This window comes from Panthera pardus, unplaced genomic scaffold (genome assembly GCF_024362965.1).
Source record: "Panthera pardus isolate Hobbes unplaced genomic scaffold, ASM2436296v1 HiC_scaffold_6, whole genome shotgun sequence".
Lineage (NCBI taxonomy): Eukaryota > Metazoa > Chordata > Mammalia > Carnivora > Felidae > Panthera > Panthera pardus.
In genome coordinates this window covers 48,423,463-48,446,149 of record NW_026526991.1, presented here as the reverse complement: position 1 = coordinate 48,446,149, position 22,687 = coordinate 48,423,463, and the positions used below count along the sequence as shown (strand labels likewise).

Below are 22,687 nucleotides of genomic sequence, written 5' to 3'. Positions count from 1 at the left end.
CAAAATTGAATAATGTGTATATATCACTTCACAATGATTATCCCTGGGGCTTTGAAAATCCAGGGGTCTCTCGCTAGGTGACTGTCCTTCCACTTTCTCATACCCGATTTCACATTTCCTGCGTTGGCTCTCAAGCCTTTTGACACTTACTTTTAGGGGGCTCTCTCTATTAATATCATGAGGACAGGGAGAATAATGCTCAGAAAAGCTGTGTTCACACTCAGTATCTATGAGGACCTCAGGAAGTAGCTGAGGGACTATAGATCCAGAGACCAAAGTTTTCCTCCTGTGTGCCCTCTTACAAATTGTGTGATCTTGGGCAAGCGACTTCACTTCTCAGACCTTCATTTTCCTCTTCTGCAAAATGTCATCAATATTTCATAGAAGGTCATAGGGATCTTGTGAAGATTAAATGTGATTATGAATATGAAAATTGCCTTGTACAGGAGCATAACACAATAGATGCTCGATAAAGTATGAACTGAATGTGACTATGGATTTAAAATATTCCCTACCATTCTCACATTCCTCAAATTTAACAATCCTGGGATATCCTATAATGCAGTTGCTAAAATCATGTAGTGGAAGAATGTTTATTGACATGAAACAATGCTCATGATCTATTACTAAGTGAAAAGAAGTATTTATATAATTTTTGGTTTTTTGCTTTTAAACACACACAACATACCACACACACACACACACACACACACATACACAAAGGGGCTGTGAGGATTTTTACCAAATTGTTAACAATGATTCTCTCTCGGTGATGGTTGTGTGGTGTGTGCGTGGTTTTCTCTGTTTTCCAAGTGTTCTGGATTAAGCATGAACCCCTTTCCTTTTAGGAAGAAAAAGTAAAAGTAAAATTTAAAAAGGAAACTATGGCAACTTTTAAAAAGTATTATATTCTTGAGTACATAAAGCATGACCATGGAAGAAAAGCAGTAAAAGCAGCAGGGAATGTGGAGAGAGGAAGAAGCTGCCAAGAGCTGGGGGGGAAGGGAGAGGGAGGAAAAGAGGTCAGAGAGAGGACATGTGTTAAGTCAGGGCTAACACTCAGAAAGAGCCTTGTCTTCTTCCAAGCATTTGTTTCTGGGACCGCCAAAAAGCCTCTGGGGATGCAGGGCCGTGTCCCAGCCAGGCAAGTCACCACATTCAAATTCCATCATGGAACGGGGAGTCAGTGGGCTTCAGAGCCCTGGTGCCTACCTTTTCTCTCTTGGGTCCATAGAAAGGGTGATATCCTTGCCTGCTTACATAAAAGCTAAAGGATGACCCAGATGGCCTCTCATGTGGCTGTCAAGCCTAGGAGACTTTGGTTTACTAGCTTAAATGAGCAATAAACCAAAAGCTGTTGCCACTAGGTGGCATGCCCCAAATACTATTTCACTTTGAAACTGGCAAAAAAGTTGAACCAGACACCCTCTAAGTCCAAAGCGTTGTTAGAGGCAACAAGGTGAAGGCCATTTAAGGTTTTCAGTTTCTCCCTGTTAAAAACAAACAACAACAACAACAAATAAGAACAATCACCACCTTCACAACATTCCTCTCCAGAATAATAAATTCAATGTATTTCTCATGGACACATCTGAGAGTCTCCTCGGAAGACTCCCCTCCCCATTCTTGCCCCCATCAGGGTCTATAACCATCCTTAGCCAACCAAAATAAATAAGCGCCCCTACAATACTCCAAAAGTGAAAATAGGTCTCTGGAATCATCATTGAATAATGTCCAACCATAGATGTCAGGTTAGCATTAGATGAAGGAAGACAAGAAAGGTCCTAATGTGGGTCTATTAGAGTTGAGGGAAGATAAGAATGGTATTCAGTCAATCTTTCATTCAAAATGAATACACTCCTTTTGACCTAATAAGCTTCTTTACTAAATAACAGCGCTACTGCCAGGACCTCTATATTTAGCTAGAGTTATCAGTCATTTACACTTTGCTGCCTTTTCTTCTAAAAGTTCGATGCTATTGGATATTCTGTGAAAATAGGATTATGCCCAGATGACTAAAGAGAGGGATCATTTTGGAGCACATGAAAAGAGCACCCAGAAAGGATGGGACAGGTTGGGATCTTGAACTTGAGGACTCTATATGTGGCTGTTGAAGATCACTGAATTCTCGGCATTTTTGAGTGAAAAGAGGAGAGTGGAGAAATAATTAAAGGGAAGTGATGAAAGAAAGGGATGTGGCAAGACATACTTTGCATAATGTGCAGATTTGCCTAGGACTATCTGGATCATAAAGCCCTAGTGACGAAATGTGAAGAAACATAGGCAGTTTGTTATTTTCTGATTATATAACTCTAACAGGAAACTGCCCCAATTCCCTGTTATTTAAGTAAATTAACTATCTGAGATATGACAATAAATACAAGGACAGACCTTTTTAAAGCAAACACCCTGTGTATTCACACGAGTGGGTACTACCCCTTTCAAAGTGGAGGCCTTAGGAAGCTCATCACTCATTTTAATGATACACACCATTTGGGGAGTTCCTCTTTTTGAATTGATTTTGGCAACCGACACATATCTTTTGAAAAGCCACAGTACTGACAAAACATCAGTCTTTTTGAAGATGGATTTCACTTGTTGATAGAACCAAAAGTCATTTGGAGCTAAATCTGGCAAAAAGAAAGGATAGTCACTAAGAATATTCTATTTCTGGTCCGAAATGAGATGACTTTGAAGTACTGATTGGAAGTAGGTGCTCTGGTTTTAAGCTGAGCCCCAATTCCCATTCCACTATTTCATTAGCTTTGTGAATATAAGCAAGTGATGAAATCATTATGTGCCTCAACTTCTTCATCTATAAAAGGTAGATGATACTAGGACCTACCTGACAATATTACTATGTGATTAAATGAGATAATGCCTGTAAAATACTTCCACGGTGCTGATACACGCTGTTTATTAAATAAAGAGTAGGATTGGCTGTAGTGGCGATGGCTATAACAGAAGTAGTGGCAGCCACAGTGCGATGTGGCTTATGAACACAAAGAGGCAATTTAAAAAGTATACAGCCTCCCAAAGTAACAACTTTTAATGACCACACTAGTTTGCATGTGTGTTCTGAAATATTTTTTAATCTCCTTTTTTGCTTATTAGCCAATCCTTATTTAAACTCAGGTGGTACATATTTCCAAAGAGCTCCTCCAGTCAATGGAGAATATTTAAATAGGCAGTTTCTGCATCAGTGATTTTATATTATTATACCAATACATTAGAATGAATTAAGATGCTCTATTTCCTAGACATGTCAAATTGTATGTCTTTTGTTAATTCACAATAAAGATGTACAAGGCTAGTGTAAATCATTTTAAAAACTAGTAAAACAGATATAATCAGCTGATCAAATAATTATTGACCATGAATTTTGGACTGCATGGGCTGGCCACTGTGCTTGCCACCAGAGATTTAGGGATGAGCCAAACAGACATACCAGACTGGCCGGAAGTTCTTGGATTCTTAAAACTACTTGTAGCTAAAAACGAACAAACAAAAACCCAGAAGAACACTTCCAGCCAAGGCCCCCTCACACACACGCATAAACCACATACACACACACATACACACAGGGCATCATCTCTGGAAGAACACCCAAGACAATAGTGATTGCCTCTGGAGAACAACCATTTTATACCATTTTGTACTGAGTTACCACGTATGTGCATTATCTTTTCAAAAAGTAAAGAGAAACTAAAAATTTAAACTTTTATATAAACCAAGAAATTTAGTAGTTTTTATCTATTATTCTATCTTTGTGCATCCCTCTTAACCCAGAAAATTAAATCATTCACAGCAATATAATATTGCTATTGATCCCCAACCCATTAATTACTCCTAATTTCCCTTGTAAGCACACAATAACAGCTGTGCAGTCTATCAGTCCACGTACCCCAGTGACGGCCTGTTGAAATGCTTTGCTAAATGAATTTGGTGTGGCAGGGTTATCAGGATCTCACCGTCTGGCTGGGTAACCATTCTGTAGCTAGGCAGCAGGGTCTGCAACCCACACAGCGGAGCCGTCCGGCATCCGTCATCCATCAGCAGCATGTCTCCCAGAGGCACTAAGCAGTGACCCTCCTCTGTGGATGCTAAGGCTCATTTTCCTTTTTGGAGCTCATTGCTCTGTGCTTGATTCCAGAGAGCAGTAATGTCCTTCCGCTTTAACCTTGTCAAGAAATCCATCAATCAGTCTATCAGCAAATATTTATTAATCATCTCCCATGCTCAAGGCACCATGATAGATGCTTTGGGGGGATGTCAAGAAATACAAAATGTGGTTTCTAACCTATAAGAGTTTATTGCCTAGTTCCAGAGATAGAACATGTAACAATTCAAAACGTAAAACCATAAAGGGTAGAATATTAAAGGTGACAAATTAAGAGGTGAAGGGGGAATGGGAACTAACATTTATCAAATGTCTATACACTGTGCAAGGTGCTTCATATATGGTTTTCACTTAATCATACTGCCAGGCCTGCTTTTAACGCCATTTTATAGACTTAGAGATGAAGAAAATTGCCTAAGATCACACAGATAGACAATGGCAGCCCTTGGGTTAAAACTTCAGTAAATGTAATTCCAAGGCTCTGCTTTGCTGACTCCAAAGTTTTGCTGTTCCCCGCGTATACTATACTTCCCCATAGAAAGTCAGGGTTCTAGGAATTAATTGGAATGAGTTATCACTTGAAGTGATAACATTAGTTACCATGAATAGGGTGTGAAATCTGAGGAAAGCTTTCAAAGGGTTAAAAAGCCAAAGATGGGTAGAATGTTGTAAGGTAAGGGGGGAGGAAGTGTATTTCCATTTGTAAGAAAGGCCTGTACTGTGGTGTAGACATGGAAAAGCCCAAGCTGGTGAGAAGAGCATTAAGTACCCGTCCCCTGTCACCTGCTCTTCAACACACATATACAACATGGTCCTGGACATGTAGGTGTGTCGGGAATCAGCCAGTTTATAAATAAGTGAGCTCTTTTGGGGAGGCTGTACCCCTGGGAATACACTGGGAATGGCATTGACCTGCAGCCTTTTAAAACCTTATAGTCTCCTTAGAGATTCTTGATGTATGTCAGGGACCCATCATACAAGACCAGAAATTTTACTTTATAAGTAATGAGTATATTAACACAAACATGTAGATATTTTGGAGTAGATTCCAACATTGACATTATTTTTTTAAATATGAGGCATTTTAAAGTAATGCCTAGCTTATAGAGGGAAGCATTATGAGCTTTGGGCACTGGCACAGACGGCTGGTAATAATAGGTTACTGTCCTCCGCCATTGGGAGTTTCTCAGGGTAGAGGCTGAGAAGTGCTAGTATGGACAAGACACATACATGGCATAGCACATGATATGTGGAGGCAAAGGCAAAGGAAAGGAGGTCCATAATGCTACTCCCAGTCTCCATGTTCTGGTCTCCCTTGTCATCCATACTCTTATGTTGTTTTTATTTCTTGTGCTAATTAGAAAATCTGTCATTAGGACACTCCATGCATTGCTTTGTCCTGGTAAGTCATCCTTGACTTTGTTCTTTGTCTTAACCCCACATCTGATCCATCAACAAATCCTGTTGCATTTACATTGGAAACGTATCCGGAATCCACAGTGTCACCACCTCTACTCCCAGTACCCTGGCCCAAAGCTCACCTTCACTCCCCTGCATTGTCTCAGGAGCCTCCTAACTGGTTTCCCCATTTCAGCCCTTGCCCCCAGAGTCCACCCTCAACAGCAGCCAGAGGGATCATGTTACAACCTACATCAAATTATGAGTGCTCTGATCAAAACCCCCACTGACATCCTTTCCCCCTCAGACTACAAGCCCAAGGCCTCCAAATGGCCTATAAGGCCCATACAGTCCTTTCCAGCCACCTCCTCTGTTCTCCCTGCCCTCACCATTCCCCAGCCACACTTGCCTCTTCACTGTTTCTGAGCAAGCCGAGCCCCTTCTTCCTCAGGGCTCTTGTACTTTCTATTCCCTCTCCCTGGGATACCCTTCCCCCAGACATCTGCCTGGCGTTCCCCCACTCCCCTCCAGATGTCCACACAAATGTCACTTTTTCATTGAGTCCTGTCCTACCTTTGCAAAACCCTTACACGCCCTGCTAGCATATCTGACACACCATGTATTATACTTGTTCACTGCCTACCTACTTCCACTAAAGTGTCTGTTCCACAAGGGCAAGGATTCCTATCACTTCATTTATTCCCCACACCTTGAACAGTGCCTGATACTTAGTTGGTAGGCAAGAAATAATAGCTGAATGAATGAATTTGGTAATCTTTGGCTCAGAAAAGTTTGGTTTTTTTTTTAATAAAGCAAAGATCAAACTAAACTGCCTGCCAAGAGGCAAAGAGAAATTGCATTTAAATAAAATTTAAAGCAAGTTGCATAATTTGTATAGCATAATTTTACTGTTTAAATGATATATTTGGGTACATATTATAGAACACTATATGCAAGCAGTTTGATAAATATACCATACATAGGCCATGTGATATACTCTTATGTGAATGTTTGTAATTGCAGGAACAAAGTTCTGGAGAAATACATACCAAACCACTGGAGAGTGGGAATGAGGTTTGAGGGAGCAAGAGAAGACTAGCTTTACTTTTGCCCTTCTCCATTAGTCGAATGTTTTATAACAAAAATATATTATTTTATAATTGAAAAAGTAAAAGATCTGAAAAGACTGGATATCAGTCTTATTTCTATTGAAAACTTTCCATTTTCATTTTTAGCTTCTCACAGAATGATTTCCTTTGGATTTAGGGCCTGTGATAATTTACATGATTGTAAGTCTCTCAGGAATTCTTTCGTAACTACTATAGAAAATATTACAAGTGTTGGTGCCATCTAGAAAGCAAAGGATTATGGTGCCTTTTTACCCCCTTTGGGTTGCATTTTTTTAAAAGATAACTTGTTCCAATTGGCATAGTTGTGAAATGAGAAATATTACATACAAGATTGCCGCAATCCACATTTTCTGCCTATCTTTATGCCCCACATGTTCTTAAGATTTCTATCACCTCAGTATCTACAATTTCCACATCTGTAGTATAACAGCGTGGTGCAATAGTCCTTTGCAATGCTGCACACCAACAGAAAGAGGCCGTGCCCTGCCGCAGTTTCGCAACACGCAGGGTCCTTCTGCCTCAGTTGGGCAGATGACCAGAAAGGCGAGACAGGATTTTTAAGGTCTCCACGCAGGGACCGGGCCTGTCAGAACTGCAGTGGCTCCACACAGTCAGCAAGGGACACTGTGTGTGCCACAGTTTGCCTGCGTCCCTCTGGCTCTTATTTGTTGTTGAGTTGAGCAATCTGGGCTGTTCACAGGGCAACGGAGACTCCACTACCCAGCACATCTGGGTTCCCACTGCAGCGCTTCTGAAGAGTTACTTCTGCCTCTCAGTAACCACGCCCTTTCCCAGGCCCCGCCCGCAGGAAGTCAGGCTGCTGCGAGGGAGGAGGCATCCCAAGTTGTGGGAACCCCACCAACTCCAGTACTACTGACAAGATCTACTGCACCCCTCACTCGAGAAAAGGGCTCAGAACCAGCTTTAGTCCTCTCCCCCATCCCCCAGCCCTCTTGCCCTGAATGGCTGACTTGGATGATGTTTATACTCATGTTTTCATACTTAAGGAGGTTTTGAGGGCAGGGATCAACTCAGTCATCACTCAGACTACACACAAGAAGCCTCATGCTCAACTTCAATGAATCAGGTCATGCAAATGGTGGGGGGCGGGGGTGGGGGAGGAATAGATAGTATTTTATACATATGTGGAGAGAGCACAGAAGAGGGAGAGAGAGCTAGAGATTTTTTTTAATGGTAGCAGTGATTGCCAAGTACTTGGTTTCATTTGCTGCTACAGTGGTAGCCTTGGTACACCCTTTCTTAAAGGTAATTTGACAACATGTATCAAAAACCTTAAAGATACTCATATCTACAGTAATTCCATTTCAGAAATTGAATCTAAGGAATACAAGATGTACACGCAAGAGTATTCTTTGGTAGGTTCCATCCATAGGCATGGAATACTTTAATATTTTAGAAGGTAGAAGGGTTTTTTTTTTTTTTAAGGGCATGAGGTGGTGTTCATGATAAATGAAAAAGCCCCTATATTTATGTAAAAATGTACATATCCTATGTAAAAATATACATGAGAGAGGGAGCACTCCTTTCTCTTGAACTACCCTCTACCCTTGGCTACTGAGCACAGCACTCTCTCTTATTTTTTCAAATGTTTATTTATTTAAGAGAGAGAGAGAGAGAGAGAGAGTACATGCAGTGGAGGGGCAGAGAGGGGGGTACAGAGGTTACAAAGTGGGCTCAGAGCTGGCAGCACAGAGCCTGATGCAGGGCTCAAACCCTTGAACATGAGCTCATGACCTGAGCAGAAGTTGGATGCTTAACCAACTGAGCCACCCAGGTGCCCCCCCCCCTTTTTTTAGTCTTTATTTATGCACTCTCTTCTAATTTTCTTCCTAGTTACTGGCCACTCCCTCAGTTTCCTATGTGAGTCCTCCCCCTCCTCTTTCCAGCGGATACATATTGGAGGGCCTCAGGTCTCAGTCCTCAGACTTCCTGTCCATCTTTACTTAACTCCCTAGACAGGTCCCATCTCTTTTCCATCCTCTTAATGCAGATGATCCTCAGATCAGAATCCCCAGTCCCATCCTGTCCCAGAGCTCCCACCATGTCTCCAACTGCCTACTCAAAATCTTCACTGAAATTTTCACTCAGGCTTCTCATATCCAAAACTGAATTCCTGATTTCCACAACCACATCTCCCTGACACACAGGCCTGCTTCTTGGTTGTTCTCCACCACTGTAAATGGATCATCATTTCACTGAAAATGGAATTGGACACCATCCTTTTCATGCCTGCCTTCCTTACATCCAACCCATCAGCAAATTTGTTGTTTCTATATTCAAAATGTATGCCAAATCCAACAACTTTTCATTGTCTCCACCACTCACCCCTCAGCCCAGGATGCTGGCATCTTTCCCCTAGACTTCTATATCAGCCTCTCAACTGGTCTCTCTGCATCCACACTATGTGCCTACAATCCATTCTGCACACAACAACCAGTGATCATTTTTTAAGAAATAAGTAAATCAGATCAGAAGGCAAGAAATCCGTAACCAAAATGTTAAAGTGATCCAGGAATGATGAGATTATAAGCTGTTCTTGTTTTTTTGTCTGTTTCTCTGTTGTCAAAGTTCCAACAATAAACATGTTTCACTTTACTAGCAATAAATCAAAATGTGTGTGTTTTTTGAAAAAACAAAATTATATCAGGTCTCAGCCTGGAATGTCAGGAGTTTATCTCCCATGAATCACTTCTGGCCGACCAGGACCGAACAAGCTACAGAGCAGTAATGAACGCTCAGCTTCCAAAGGTGGCAATGGAGCAACAGAGGACCGTCCTCAACTAAAGTGGCAGACACACAGCTCTCGTGATGCCTCTCCTCCCCGCCACCCACACCAAGTGCAAGGCAGACTTCACTAAATGATTGTTACCATTGCCAGCTGAGCTTAGATGGAGACTCAGAATCCTTCTCAACACTTCAGTTAGGATTAATACTTAAGAGGAAATGTATTCGTCATTCGTAACAAGCATTCTGTCTGAAGATTGAGAAATTATTATGCTTTCTCTTAAGTAAGCATAACGCACTAAACATTTTCCAATCAGTTTTATATCTAAAACCTCATGTATCTTTGCAAAACCCCATAAAATGAGTAGGGAAGATATTTTTATCCCCCTTTTAATAGAAATGAGAGCCACAGGGGTGAGAGTCACACAGCAGAGCTCTGGTCACCTCATTGCCGCTCCTGTGTGCTTTTCCATGGTTCCTATAAACCTCTGCAGACTATGAGAGAGGTGAGAACCACACACCAGATCCTGATGCAGGAGAAAGGGAGGTGGGGGCCAGCGTTAGCTCCAAATTTGAGCAGAGATGGACTGTTTCTAGATAATGAGCAATTCATTACTATTAACAACTTGGAAAGTAAATAGTGGTGAAATAGGTGAAGTTCACAAATTTCACGACAAAAGCCATCATCCTCTTCAGGGGCAGGACCTTTGAAAGGCCAACATGTTTGTTGGTTACCATAGCAACCATGACTGGACAGTTTTCCATTTGACCTATTCTGAAGTAGCTTTTTATTCGGGGCTCCCAAGCCTGCAAAGAACAGATTGCTCAAGTGGCTTTAGCATCTTTTCACACTTTCTTGTCACCTTCTCTACAGTCGTACGCAGGTTCAATGACCAAGAAAAAGAAAGCATTCACATGACTGCCATGAAATAGAATACAAATTCCCACCGCTGTTCCATCTGTCTGAAGTAAGCAGCTTGCGCCATCAGCCACTAAGCAATTCTGATTGCCATGAGAGATAGTGTGACCCCTGTCCTTGGCAAGCCAATTAATAGAATTTCCATGGTAGGAAATAAGTAGAGAAAACTCCTGTTCCCAAAGGAATAGTCATGGCACTCTAAAACAGAAAAGACTAGTGAGAAGATGGAGCTGTTTGTAATGTGGTCCTGCGTGTGGCAAATGGCGTTCATCTTCTCTTCAAGCTCCCCTCCCATTCCCTTCCCCCACACCTACCTCCCATTAACTGCTCCACCTCTCCCCACCCTCCTTCCACACTCCCACAATCAGACACCCAGAGGCTAGACCCTTATAATCTCTTCCCACATTTTTGCCTTTTTAACTCTAGTTTTAAGATGAATTGCTGCATATCTGAGCAATTACAAGTGAGAGGGGCCATGGGTGAGCCAAGGCATTTCTTCTTCCTGATATCACAATAAGAATGCCCCTGGTATAGACTGGTTCTGCAGGGGTGAAGTGGAGGCAGGGAACTCTAGAGCACTGGGGTTGTGCTCTCAGCCCCACCTATTCCACACACCCCACCCTTCCACCCGGACACTATGGGTTTCCAGAATCCAAAGCTCTGTTTCACTTTGCTGCAAGGATGGCCTTACTCTCCCCAAACCTCTGCCCTTGCTGCTGGCAAATGAGAGCCTAAGGCTTTCAGGTGGTCTGGGTAAAAGGGATCATGCAAAGCGCTGTTGTTGAAAGAATGGCCGCTGAAGTCAAAACACCAGGATCGGAACATAGTGCTGGCCCCCTTCCACTTGCTCATCAAATGTGTGGACTCTGTCTAATTTCCTCTATGCGATAATAATTGCCATAAAGTATTATGCGCTCATGTGATATTAATACAGCACTAGCATGGAATACCATCTATGCCAATTATAGACGCTAGAGAAGTCAAGTGAGATGAGAAAAACAAAGTGCAGTTTAGCTGAATAAAAGAAATGATCAGTAAATTGCTTACAGGGTGTGCCTAAGTGCCATGCAACCCAGTAACAATTAGGTGTTCTATTAAATACGTGCCAGGCTAAGTCTGTTGTAAATTTAATTCAATTGTGATCATTGGATTTATGCAGGGCCATTTGCTCACAATCAAAAACAAAACAAAACAAAAAGGACCCTTCCATCTCCATCTCCCCTCCAGGGAGTGGGGAAATGACATCCCTAATGTGCCCCATGTTATCGTCTCCTGAGCCAGCTGTTCAATGTTCAGTCACACTTTCTGTTTTACTCTGTGCTACTTACACACCTCCTACCTCTGTCCATCCCATGGATTCCTAGGTTTGGGCAGAGGGAAATAGGCTCCTCAGGGACAGCTAACAGCATGGCTTCCCTAAGGGGAGCTGACAGGCTGGGTCAGAATGGCTGGCATTTCTTAGTGAGAAGGACAGACAAACAAGACCCAAGCAGCAAGTACACGGGCGAGAAGGAGGTCGTTTGCAGGAAGAAGTGCCAGTGGAATGAGCCAGAAGCTGTGGTCAGTTGCAGGGGTTCCTGAAGGATAAACACCAAAGCGGCTGGAGTCAGAAGCCAGGAGGAAGGTATCCCCAAAAGAAGGCCACCATGACAGGGCTGGGAAGCAGTGGGACTTTCCGTCAGCTCAGCTTTCTGGAGCTCTCCCTTGTTGAGGGGGCTTCTTCTCCTGTCCTTACAACGCCTGAATCCTCACAGCAAGACTCTCAACTAGATCCCAAACAGGTCTGAGAAAAATGAACCAGGCTGGACAAAATGGCAGGGTTCAAGGGAAAGCCATGACTCCACTTTTCACATTAAAATTATAAAAAACAAAACATGTTCCCCCAGGTCACCAAATCGATGTCAGATCTACCGTCATCCTAAAAATGGCAGCTCTGGACCCTGCTTCAGAAGTGAGGTTTCTCATCTGGGTCAAACACTAGAGGCTAGATATCAAAACATAAGGGAACATGATAACAAGGGGAGTATAGTTATGTGTATTGACTTATAATTATAGGATCCTAAAACAATAGGCTTGGAAGGAATTTGATACTCCACACCCAATAGGGAGAATATGGGTCACAGAGGACAAATCCATGCACAAGAACTCACCATGTGAATTACCCTATCCCATCCCACCCCATGTCTGCCCCCCACCCCCAAATATACAAATACTATAGTTACACTCTGCCGATGCAGGGAGGCATATCCTCGTGTCATGTCAACTCAAAACTTTCAGGGGGTTCCCATTGTTCTTGGAATGAAATCCACACCCCCGAACAGGGTCTTCAAGGCCTGGCATGATAGGGGCCCTACTTGCCTGACAAACCTCATCATTTTGTGTTGCTTCCCACCTTAGTCACTCTGACTCAGCCACTCTGGGCTGCTTTCCATTCCTTTTCCCTGCCTCAGAGCCTCTGTACCTGCTGTTTCTTCCACCTAGACTCTGACACCACCTCTCTTCACGAATGGCTCTTTCTCATCCTCAGATCCCAGTTTCACACATACCTCCCAAGAAGTCCTTCCACTCACAAAGTCATCCAGCAGATACTGAGAACCTGCAGTGGGCCAGGTGCAGCAGTGAACTGCAAATCCCCTGCCCTCCTGGAGCTCACATTCAAGTGGTGGTGGGGACACAGACAATAAACAAAGCAGGAAATAGTGTACATACTCTATCAGGTGTGGTAAGTACTATGGAGAAAATAAAGCATACCTAGGAGTTAAGGGGAAAGAAAGGGGGTAAGAGGGAAGTATGATTTTATTTAAAGATCTTTTCCAGTATTCTCTCTCTTAGCCTCTATTCCCTTCATAATGCCCATCACAATGTGTAACTTTTTAATGTATGGATTTGTTTTTGTTTTTAATCTAAAATGTGAACACCCACTAGAATGTAAACTCCATGATGGCAGGAGGGAGAATTTGCTGCCTTATTTTCCGTGTATGCCAGCACTTGTGCTTGGCCTGGTGGGTGCTTGATAGATTTATTGAAAAATGGGGGGAGAAAGGAAAACAGATAAACAGTCGGAACTATGGGGAAGAGCCAAGGAATCAGAGAACCAGGGAAAAGATAAGGTGAGTGGGAAGGTGGTCTCAGTGGATATTACCCTTTGGTGGACTTTAACTGATTCCTGAGTGTGTGTGTGTTGATGGAAGGGTGGGAAATGTGAGTAGAGGTTGGCCTGGGTTCATCCAAAGGATTTGACATGGAATAAAAAGAACAAACTTAAAGCTACCTCACTCCCGTAAGAAGAAGAAAAAGATGTGCAGAGTGATTGCTCAGCCAAGTGGGGTGAGAGGAAAGTTTGCACTTTGAAAATGGAACCGAGACACTGCCCTTGGAAGACAGTGACAAGAGGGGCAAATATTGGCCCTATATCCTTGGTGCTGCTCTCTTTGGGAGGTACATGTTCTTTGAAGGTTTTTAATGGGCGAAATGAAGTGACTTTAGTGAGGGTGAATGAAATGGATGATGGCAATATAAACTAATAAATAATGCTACAAAGGCAATCAGGCAACACAATTAAAAACTTCAAATGCCCGGTGACCTCCAAATTTTATTTTGGGTGTTTTAAGGAAATAATTCAAAATATAGAAAAGTTTTATGCCCCAAAATACCCAAAGATGTTTTTTAATTATTAACAAATTGTACAGGCAAAATAATCTTAAATGTCCTGCAATAGAAGATAACCAGAGTACCTCCACTTGATGGAAGAGTGTGCAGTCATTAAAAATGAAGTTTATGAAGACTGGTTTAAATTGAAAATATTTCATATACTGTTAAGAAAAACCATAAGAATAAAATATTTATATGGTATGGATTCTAACATAATTTACATGATTAATTATATATATGTAGAATGGAAAACACAATATGATTAAAGCAAAGGTTAGGAGGAAAAGTTTCTAAAATATAAACAATTAAGGTTAAATTCACCTCCACAAATATTTATTGAGCTGTGTGACATGAAGTAGGCACAGTGCTGTGCACTGAGAATAAAGAGAGACCCTTACAGATAGGACTAAACATACTGTATGGTGAGCTATGTGGCGGAAGAAATCTATGGGTTTTTTTGAAGCAAACAGGAGGACCTCCAAACTCAGATTTGGTAGGCAAATGGGGAAGGACAGTCAAGAATGGTGTTTTAGTGGGGAAAGTAGGATCTAAATTCTGAATCAGACAAAGAAAAGAGGAAAAGACAGATAAACACAGACAAGGAAACAAAAAGATAAAGAATAGAACCAAGAAAGGTGGAGAGAGTTCTAAGCAAAGTCAACAGCTTGTGAAAAAGACCAGAGACAGCAGGAGAAAGTGCAACTCATTTAAAGATTTGAAGGAAATTCCAATGAAGGAAATTTGGCACAAGTGTAATATGATAGGGACTCAGAGGAATAGGAAGCAAAAGACATAAGCAGAGCCAGCCCTGTTGAGTGGTTTGGATACTGAGGGCAATGGGAAGCCTTTGAATTGTTTTAGGATCTGTGTTTTACAAATCTCTCTCCCCGGCTCTGCGACTAGATTGGAGGATGACTAGGCTGAAGGGAAGGTGGTCAGGTTTAAAAGCTGTTTCAGTAATCCAGGAGAAAGAGAAGGATGGATTTGTGTTTGAGTAAAGGGATTATGGGTAATTTTTTTACCTTCATGTTTTTCTAGTGTTTCCAACTTTTACTTAATGAACATGTGTTATTTTCATAATGAGGAAATTTTTGTAAGATGTTTTAAGGAAGAGGAACTTTATAGTATTCTGCTGGGAAGTCCTTCTGAGCTTTTGGGACTATCTGCTAAGCCCAGGGCCTCTGTGTTTGTATAAGAATTCACACCCACGTGCCAAGCCATAATACCCTGGGAACCACCCACAGTCTCTACACTGAGAAAGTGGAGTTTACCATAGGCCAGCGACTCAAGGTATATTTGGCAGAAGTAACAGCATCTGAGAAAAGAGACAGAGGGCTTCCAGCTGATATATAAAACCCAAGTGTTCATTCATCAAGTTATTTATATATTCATTCACAACTATTGAGCACCTACTATGTGTCAATCACTGTTCTAGACACTGGGGATACAGATATGAACAAAATGACAGAGTTCCAGTTACCTGTTCTAGGGGGCAAGACAGATCATCTACAAATAAAAATCTAGCCACGTACCGTATCTCATGGGAATGCACCTTGTGCCGTGCTCACTGCTACTTATTGACAAGAACTGTTTAGGAAACTTTGAAAAATAATTGCAGGTTGGCTGATTCATATTCATCTAAATGTGGCACCTGTCACACAGACCTATGTTGCTACAGTGTTTTTGACTGGGTTGAGGAACACTCTTTCCTACAACTGTGTTTTCAAGTATCCATCTCATATGCATGCACGTACATTTACAAACATAAAAAATTTCTCCGCACGTACATTTACAAACATAAAAAATTTCTCCAAGCCTCTCCAGCCACTGGGTACAAATGAAGTTACAATAACAATAACAATTCAGATTTTATTCACGTGTCCTCCTATCATACAAGGAGGGATCTCGGCAATCTGTTCTCCCGTGCTTATATTTGGGAGCATCCAAGGGCATCTCATGCGTGTTCATAAGCAGACTTCTTATGTTCTTGCATCCCAGCCTCATCAGTGATGTTTGGAATAGCATCTCACCCCTGCCCTTCATAAGAATTCTGCTTCCATGCCCAGGAAGCAATTTACAGAGATCCCCAAACTGCAACTGTGGAGTCAGGAAACTCTTTTCAATCAGAAAAGAAAACAAAACAAAACAAAAAACCACATACTCCTTTTGTCTAACTCTAGGGAAAGACCCAAACCGAGCCCATATTAATTGTTCAGGATTCTGCAAGCACTAGCTCTGGAGGTGATTAGCAATGTTTGGGTGTTCCCTGAGTAGCATTTTCTCACTTGGACCTTGAAATAACATTGCCTCTGGCCCTTTGTCTCAGAGTTCCGTGTAAAACAACAGCCCCTTTTGGTTTGCAGTCCACTCTACACTGACCCCAAACCTAGTCCACAGGCTGGACTGGGCCTTGTGCCTCCTCCACACACTCTTCTCAACTCAAAGCCCCAAACATAAATCTCCCTTTCAGGCCAGGCAACTTGGCTGGGGCCCTCTAGGGTCCCAGATGGACCCAAACATGGCTAAATCTCAACTGAATGCAGATGATTTGGAGAAAAGTCAGTTCAAACAGATTAAGCATGATTTAGGGGAGTATTAGGGCAGAAAAGTCCATCCTATACCACTGAGAAAGGAGGAATTAACAGAGACAAGAACAGTCTAGAGTCAGTATATGCCACTGAGGACACTGTGCATCAGGATGCAGATGTCCCAGCACAAGTCAGGAACCTACTGTCCTTCCTACCCCCCTTGCTGTTTGGCCCACTACTTCTCACACATGACCCTCTAGATGAGAAGCCCTGCTGTGGAGGATAGAAGGCCTCAGGGAAGGGAAGAAGGGAAGACAGATAGATATTGCCAGGAACTATTTCTGAATTTCAGTTCTGGGGCTGTAATCCAAATTGTGTTTGATTGCAACCTTTGCCCTGAAGACGTTCAGGGTTTTTTTCAGATGGTAGTTTTTGGCCCCTACTCAGCACTAGAAGGTCAGTTCAGGAAACTGCTGTCACTTCCAAGGCCACTAATTGAAGTTAGTTATCTATACAGAGAGACCCCCATCCCCCTGCCCCTGAAACAAGCTGAAAATCCTGAAGGGAGCACCCAAAGACAGAAACATGCATCTCAAAGGCCAGCTCAAATGCCACTTCCTCCATGAAGCACACGTGGAGCTCCCACCTCCCAGATCCAAACTCCTTATAATCAGTTTCTTCTTTCTATAAAGTTCTCCAAGACTTCGGGCTCTCCTCACCCCCCCAGCATAGAGGTTTGAATGCCAGTTTCTTCGACTAGAGGTGAAATTCCCCATGGCAGATCCCAGACGTCACCCTAGTAGCCCCAGCAGCACCACCACACAAAGCCCCTCCTGTAACAGACACGTAGTAAGTAATTACTGAGCCAAGTAGGTTTCCAGGGGCTCACTTATAAAGGCTGTTTTCCATCGGCCTTGATGTGGTAGGCCCCACGTCATAGAGAATTCTTATCCAGTCTATTCTATTCCTTAGGAACACAAGCCACAGAGGCTGGGATTCCTTGGCTCAGCACAAGAGCTCCCCAGTCTTTCTGTGACTCCGGCAAAAGTGGTTGAGGATTTTCTGGCACTGCCTTTTTTCAGAGTCCCCATTGGCATGCATTATGGGTATTGTCAGGATGTTTTCCCGAAAGGGATAATGACCTACCCAGGGCTGATCCCCAGCCAGGCCACACCTCTATAACATCAAGACCTGCATCTGTTCTGGTTGGTCAGAGCCTGTCCCTGGCCTGTCCCCCACGTCCCTAGAGTCCAGTTGTCCTGGATTCCCCCCACCTCCTGTGCATATCCTGCTCCCTCTTCCCTCCATCAGGCAGACCCATAATCATCCTTCAAAGTCTAGCTGAGGGTCACCTCCTGTGTGGAATCCTCTGGTCTCTCCTCCTGGCAGAGTGGGATTGTGGCCTTGCCCCAGCACTCTACATACGGCACTCGCCATACAGCACTTATTCCATGCTGAAATTGCTGTGTGTTTCCACCTCCCGCACCAATTTGAGCTTACATTCCACTCATCTTAGCAGATCCAACAGTGCACATTGCCTGGCCGGAGATGTAGTGGCTCAGCAAATGTTTCTTGAATTAATGAACAGCATGACCCTTGCAAATATTTTCCAAGAGAGAAAGCAAGGATATCCCCTAAGGCACTCAGAGTTCTTACTGTTTTGTTATGTGCAGGTTCATGTCTTGCTTTTTAAATTTAAAAATAATAATGCCGCAGGTTTATTGGGCACTTGCTAAGTGCATAATCATGTTAAAATCCTAAACAGCCATCTGAGGCAGAGGTTATTATTGCATAGGTTTACAGCTGAAAAAATGGAAATTGAGGGAAGTTAACAAGTATATCCATATTCATATAACTGGTAAGTGGGAGTCTGTTAGGTTTCAAAGCCTCCTCTCTTAGCCACCAGGCCTTCCACGCAGCCTTTCTACAGAACACGAATTACAATATGAATACTTTATCATTAAGCTATTTTAATGTCTTTATTATATAAAGACTAAAATTCGACGTATGGTTATACTACCTTGCTACTCAACGTGTGGTATACTCACAGCGATACGAGTATTATATACCAACACGAGTGGTATATTGGGAACTTGTTAGAAGTGCAGGATCTCAGAAACCCTGGATCTACTGAATCAAAGTCTGCATTTTAACAAGGTTCTTCATCATGTATATGCACATTAAAGTTTGAGAAGCACTAGTTTAGATCAGGAGTCAACGAAGAATAGCCATGGGCAAAACTCAGCCCAGTCCCTGTTTTGTTTTGTTTTTTGTTTTTTGTCTGTATGGACCATGAGCTAAGAATGGTTTTTACATTTTTAAATAGTTGAAAATTTTTTCAGAAGAAAATGTATGACCCGTGAAAATTATATAAAATTCATATTTCAATGTCCATAAAAAAGTTTAATTGAAATACGTTCATTTGTTTACTTACTGCCTGTTGTTGCTTTTGAACTACAGTGGCTGGCAGGCTTGAGTAGTTATGGAAGATGTATGGCCCACAAAGATATTTACTATCTGGTCCTTTACAGAAAAAGTTTGATGATCTCTTTCCAATTCCATCCCCCACCTGCAGCCACTAGCTCATAATGGGCATGGGGGGAAAGGCAGGCGACACTTGGGAGGACTAAGGAAGAAAGAGTGTCCCCAGGCAGAGGCAGAGCTCAGCAGAAGCAAGGGTACTCTGGGGACTGATGGAAGGGGATTTGCCATGGAGCAGAAGTCCGGAGGGAGGAGGAGTGAGCTGAGCACATGGTATGGTGAGATGGGGGGTGGGGGGGTGGGGTGGGAGGGAGGTGGTGAGGAAGAGGAAGCACAGAACAGTGAAAAGACCAGAGTATAGGAGAACACAGGCCACATGGGGAGGGAGCTCCTCAAAGGTGCAAGGGTGGCCAAGGCCAAGAATGAGAGGTCAGGTGGTGTTCTCAGCCTCAAGATTCCCCACAGAGCCCAGTTACAGTTGTTTTGAGACTGTGGCAAGTTGAAAGTTCAGGTGGTGTCCTAGTTGTTGAAATTGGCAGACTTTTCCTGGAGTTTCCAGACTGTGAGGGTGAAAGGTATCCCTAACAAATCCTAAACTTGATGTGAATAGGGACGAAATTAACTAGCTCTTTGCACCTTTATCTTGAGACAGAATCAGTTTTTTGCTTAAAGAGCTTGTTACATATGCAGACTCTCAGCCTCACCCAGAAGGTGCCTGATCCAGTGGGAATCTGTATTTTACAAGCATCCCAGATGATTCAAATGCTTTGAGAAATACTGCTTCAGTGAATGAAAGAACTCTGGAAGGAACCAGCTTGAATAGATCATGCCTCTAAAAGGAATCCTTTATATGGGTAAGAGGCTGCCTTCTGGTTTGCGATGGTGTGTAGGCCTTCAGGAAGAAGCAGTGGCATTAGAGAGGAATTGATGGGCTCTATCTGCTAATACCAATGAGCAAGTGGTGGGGGAATGTCGAAGTCATCTGGAAACTCAAGGAAAGGCTGGGGATTGAAGCTAAGGGTTCTAACCCAGAGGATACCACCAATGGTCGTTTGATAGCCAGAGAATAGAAATACCTGCCTCTCCATGAAAAGATGCTCAACGTCGCTCCTCATCAGGGAAATACAAATCAAAACCACACTCAGATATCACCTCACGCCAGTCAGAGTGGCCAAAATGACCAAATCAGGAGACTATAGATGCTGGAGAGGATGTGGAGAAAAGGGAACCCTCTTGCACTGTTGGTGGGAATGAAATTGGTGCAGCCACTCTGGAAAACAGTGTGGAGGTTCCTCAGAAAATTAAAAATAAACGTACCCTATGACCCAGCAACAGCACTGCTAGGAATTTACCCAAGGGATACAGGAGTACTGATGCATAGGGGCACTTGTACCCCAATGTTTATAGCAGCACTCTCAACAATAGCCAAATTATGGAAAGACCCTAAATGTCCATCAACTGATGAATGGATAAAGAAATTGTGGTTTATATACACAATGGAGTACTACGTGGCAATGAGAAAGAATGAAATATGGCCCTTTGTAGCAACATGGATGGAACTGGAGAGTGTTATGCTAAGTGAAATAAGCCATATAGAGAAAGACAGATACCATATGTTTTCACTCTTATGTGGATCCTGAGAAACTTAACAAAAACCTATGGGGGAGGGGAAGAAAAAAAAAAAAAGGAGGTCAGAGTGGGAGAGAGCCAAAGCATAAGAGACTCTTAAAAACTGAGAACAAACTGAGGGTTGATGGGGGGTGGGAGGGAGGGGAGGGTGGGTGATGGGTATTGAAGAGGGCACCTTTTGGGATGAGCACTGGGTGTTGTATGGAAACCAATTTGACAATAAACTTCATATATTTGGAAAAAAAAAAAAGAAAGAAAGAAAGAAATACCTGCCTCTCCCTAATGACATGAGCATCTCAAGTGATACTGGATAGGCTCAGGGTAACCATAGGCAGGTGGCAGATTTAATATGTATTTATGTTGTTTTCTGACCTTTGTTAGATTTCACCCCCACTCCTACCATTTCTTTGGTCTCATATGACTGCACGGTATATATATTTTCTCAGGTGCTAGATGGGGACTCTGTGCCAATTAAATTAAGATATTGGCCCTCAAGGAATCTCTGACACCAGGGTAGATATGCAGGGTAGATAAGCTGTGAACAGCTTATTTTTCACAAATTACAAAAATAAAAATATCAGGTAGCATGAATACAAGGCATTGTCTCATATATCAATACTTCAGTTCCCTAAAATAGATGGGTAGGGAGAAGGACAGGATGGGAAATTAGTGCTTATTTTAATCTGCTTTGAAGCCACTATGGAAGAGCAGTTGTCTTCTCTGTTTTTGTGTTTAAGGAAACCATGCTGGAAGCAACTGCATTTGAGGCACAGCATGAAACATCTGTCCTGTTTTGGCTTCTCATTGAGATGTTGGTTCAGCTTTTGCAGGCAGCACCTTGCTGCCTTGAGACAAAAAACATTCCCAGGCTCTTTAAGCTATTATGTAGGGTTTCCATGAGGAACTGAGTGCATTTAAACAGATTCTCCAGCCCACCCAGGAATATAGGTCTGACCCTTAAGGATAGTAAGTCAGGGAGTCAGATCCAAGAAAGGCTGACACTCCCTGTCCAGTTATTTTTAAACCCCAGAGGCTACTTCTGCATGTGATATCACTTATGTAACTTCTCTTTGCAAGGACCCCTATGTGCCCCAGCCCACCCTCCACACCCACCCCGCCCCGTAGCATCAGCACAATGACACATGTGCAGCTCCACCCAGCTGTGAATTTGCCAACAGTTTAAGAATGTGGACGTTGTGTAAATAAACACACAAAAATGAAATTGGCTTTTGTGCAACCAGCTTTCAGAAGTTACATTTTGTTCTTTTAGGTTTAAAATTTCAGTCCAATGGGATAAGAAAATAGCCCAAACTATATTACAAAGCCAACTAAGAATTTCCATCACCAGAAATAGCATTATGTTACTTTTGGATAAAAGATTTTTAATTTATACTGCAGCTCCCATGTAAGGATATGACTATTAATCTAGAATAATCTTACTAGTTTCTATATGCTGGATCTATAAATGAGTTTATGATTAAGACCATATATTAAAACTTTTAAATAAATTCTAACAGTAATTAGTGACCATCCATTCTCTAAAAAGTGGACACTAACTAATGGGATTTTGCTTCAAGGAATCTGGCCTATTAAATATGACATTAAAAATTCATCTATTTAAAAAGCTTCAAATGTCAATGAAGGAACAAAGCTGTCAAATGCTAGGAACATTTCATTAAGAAAACAACCTCAAACACTGATGGGATTTGATGAAGTTGGGGACTCAGACAAGCTTTACCTGCTAGTGAAGCAGCTATTGATATTGTTTACTGATATTTTTATTGTTTCCCACTAAAAGAGCAGGAAAACAGAAATATGGTGTCCTGAATTGAAATTTCTCCTTTTCTGCGTTTCTACTAGCCCAGTCCTATTATAAATAAAACCTGTATAGAACTAAATTAACATCAGCTTATGGAAAATCATGACATCAATACTATAGTTAATTTGATTAGCATAACTAGGCTAAGAGAAGAATACAACAGATAACATGTATAGTAATTTAGAAGGGTCGTTTTAGCAATTTCTTTTAATCTGCCTACTACTAAGTGTTTTAGTAGGGCTCCTTTTGGCTGCAAGTAACAGAATG

At 42.3% G+C, this 22,687-nt stretch overlaps 1 long non-coding RNA gene across 1 annotated transcript in view; it reads left to right on the top strand.

Annotated features, from left to right (window-relative positions):
- LOC109270475 (uncharacterized) overlaps positions 1-22,687 on the top strand; it is a 154,720-nt gene that overhangs the window by 24,685 nt on the left and 107,348 nt on the right. The gene's annotated exons all lie outside the window — the stretch shown is intronic.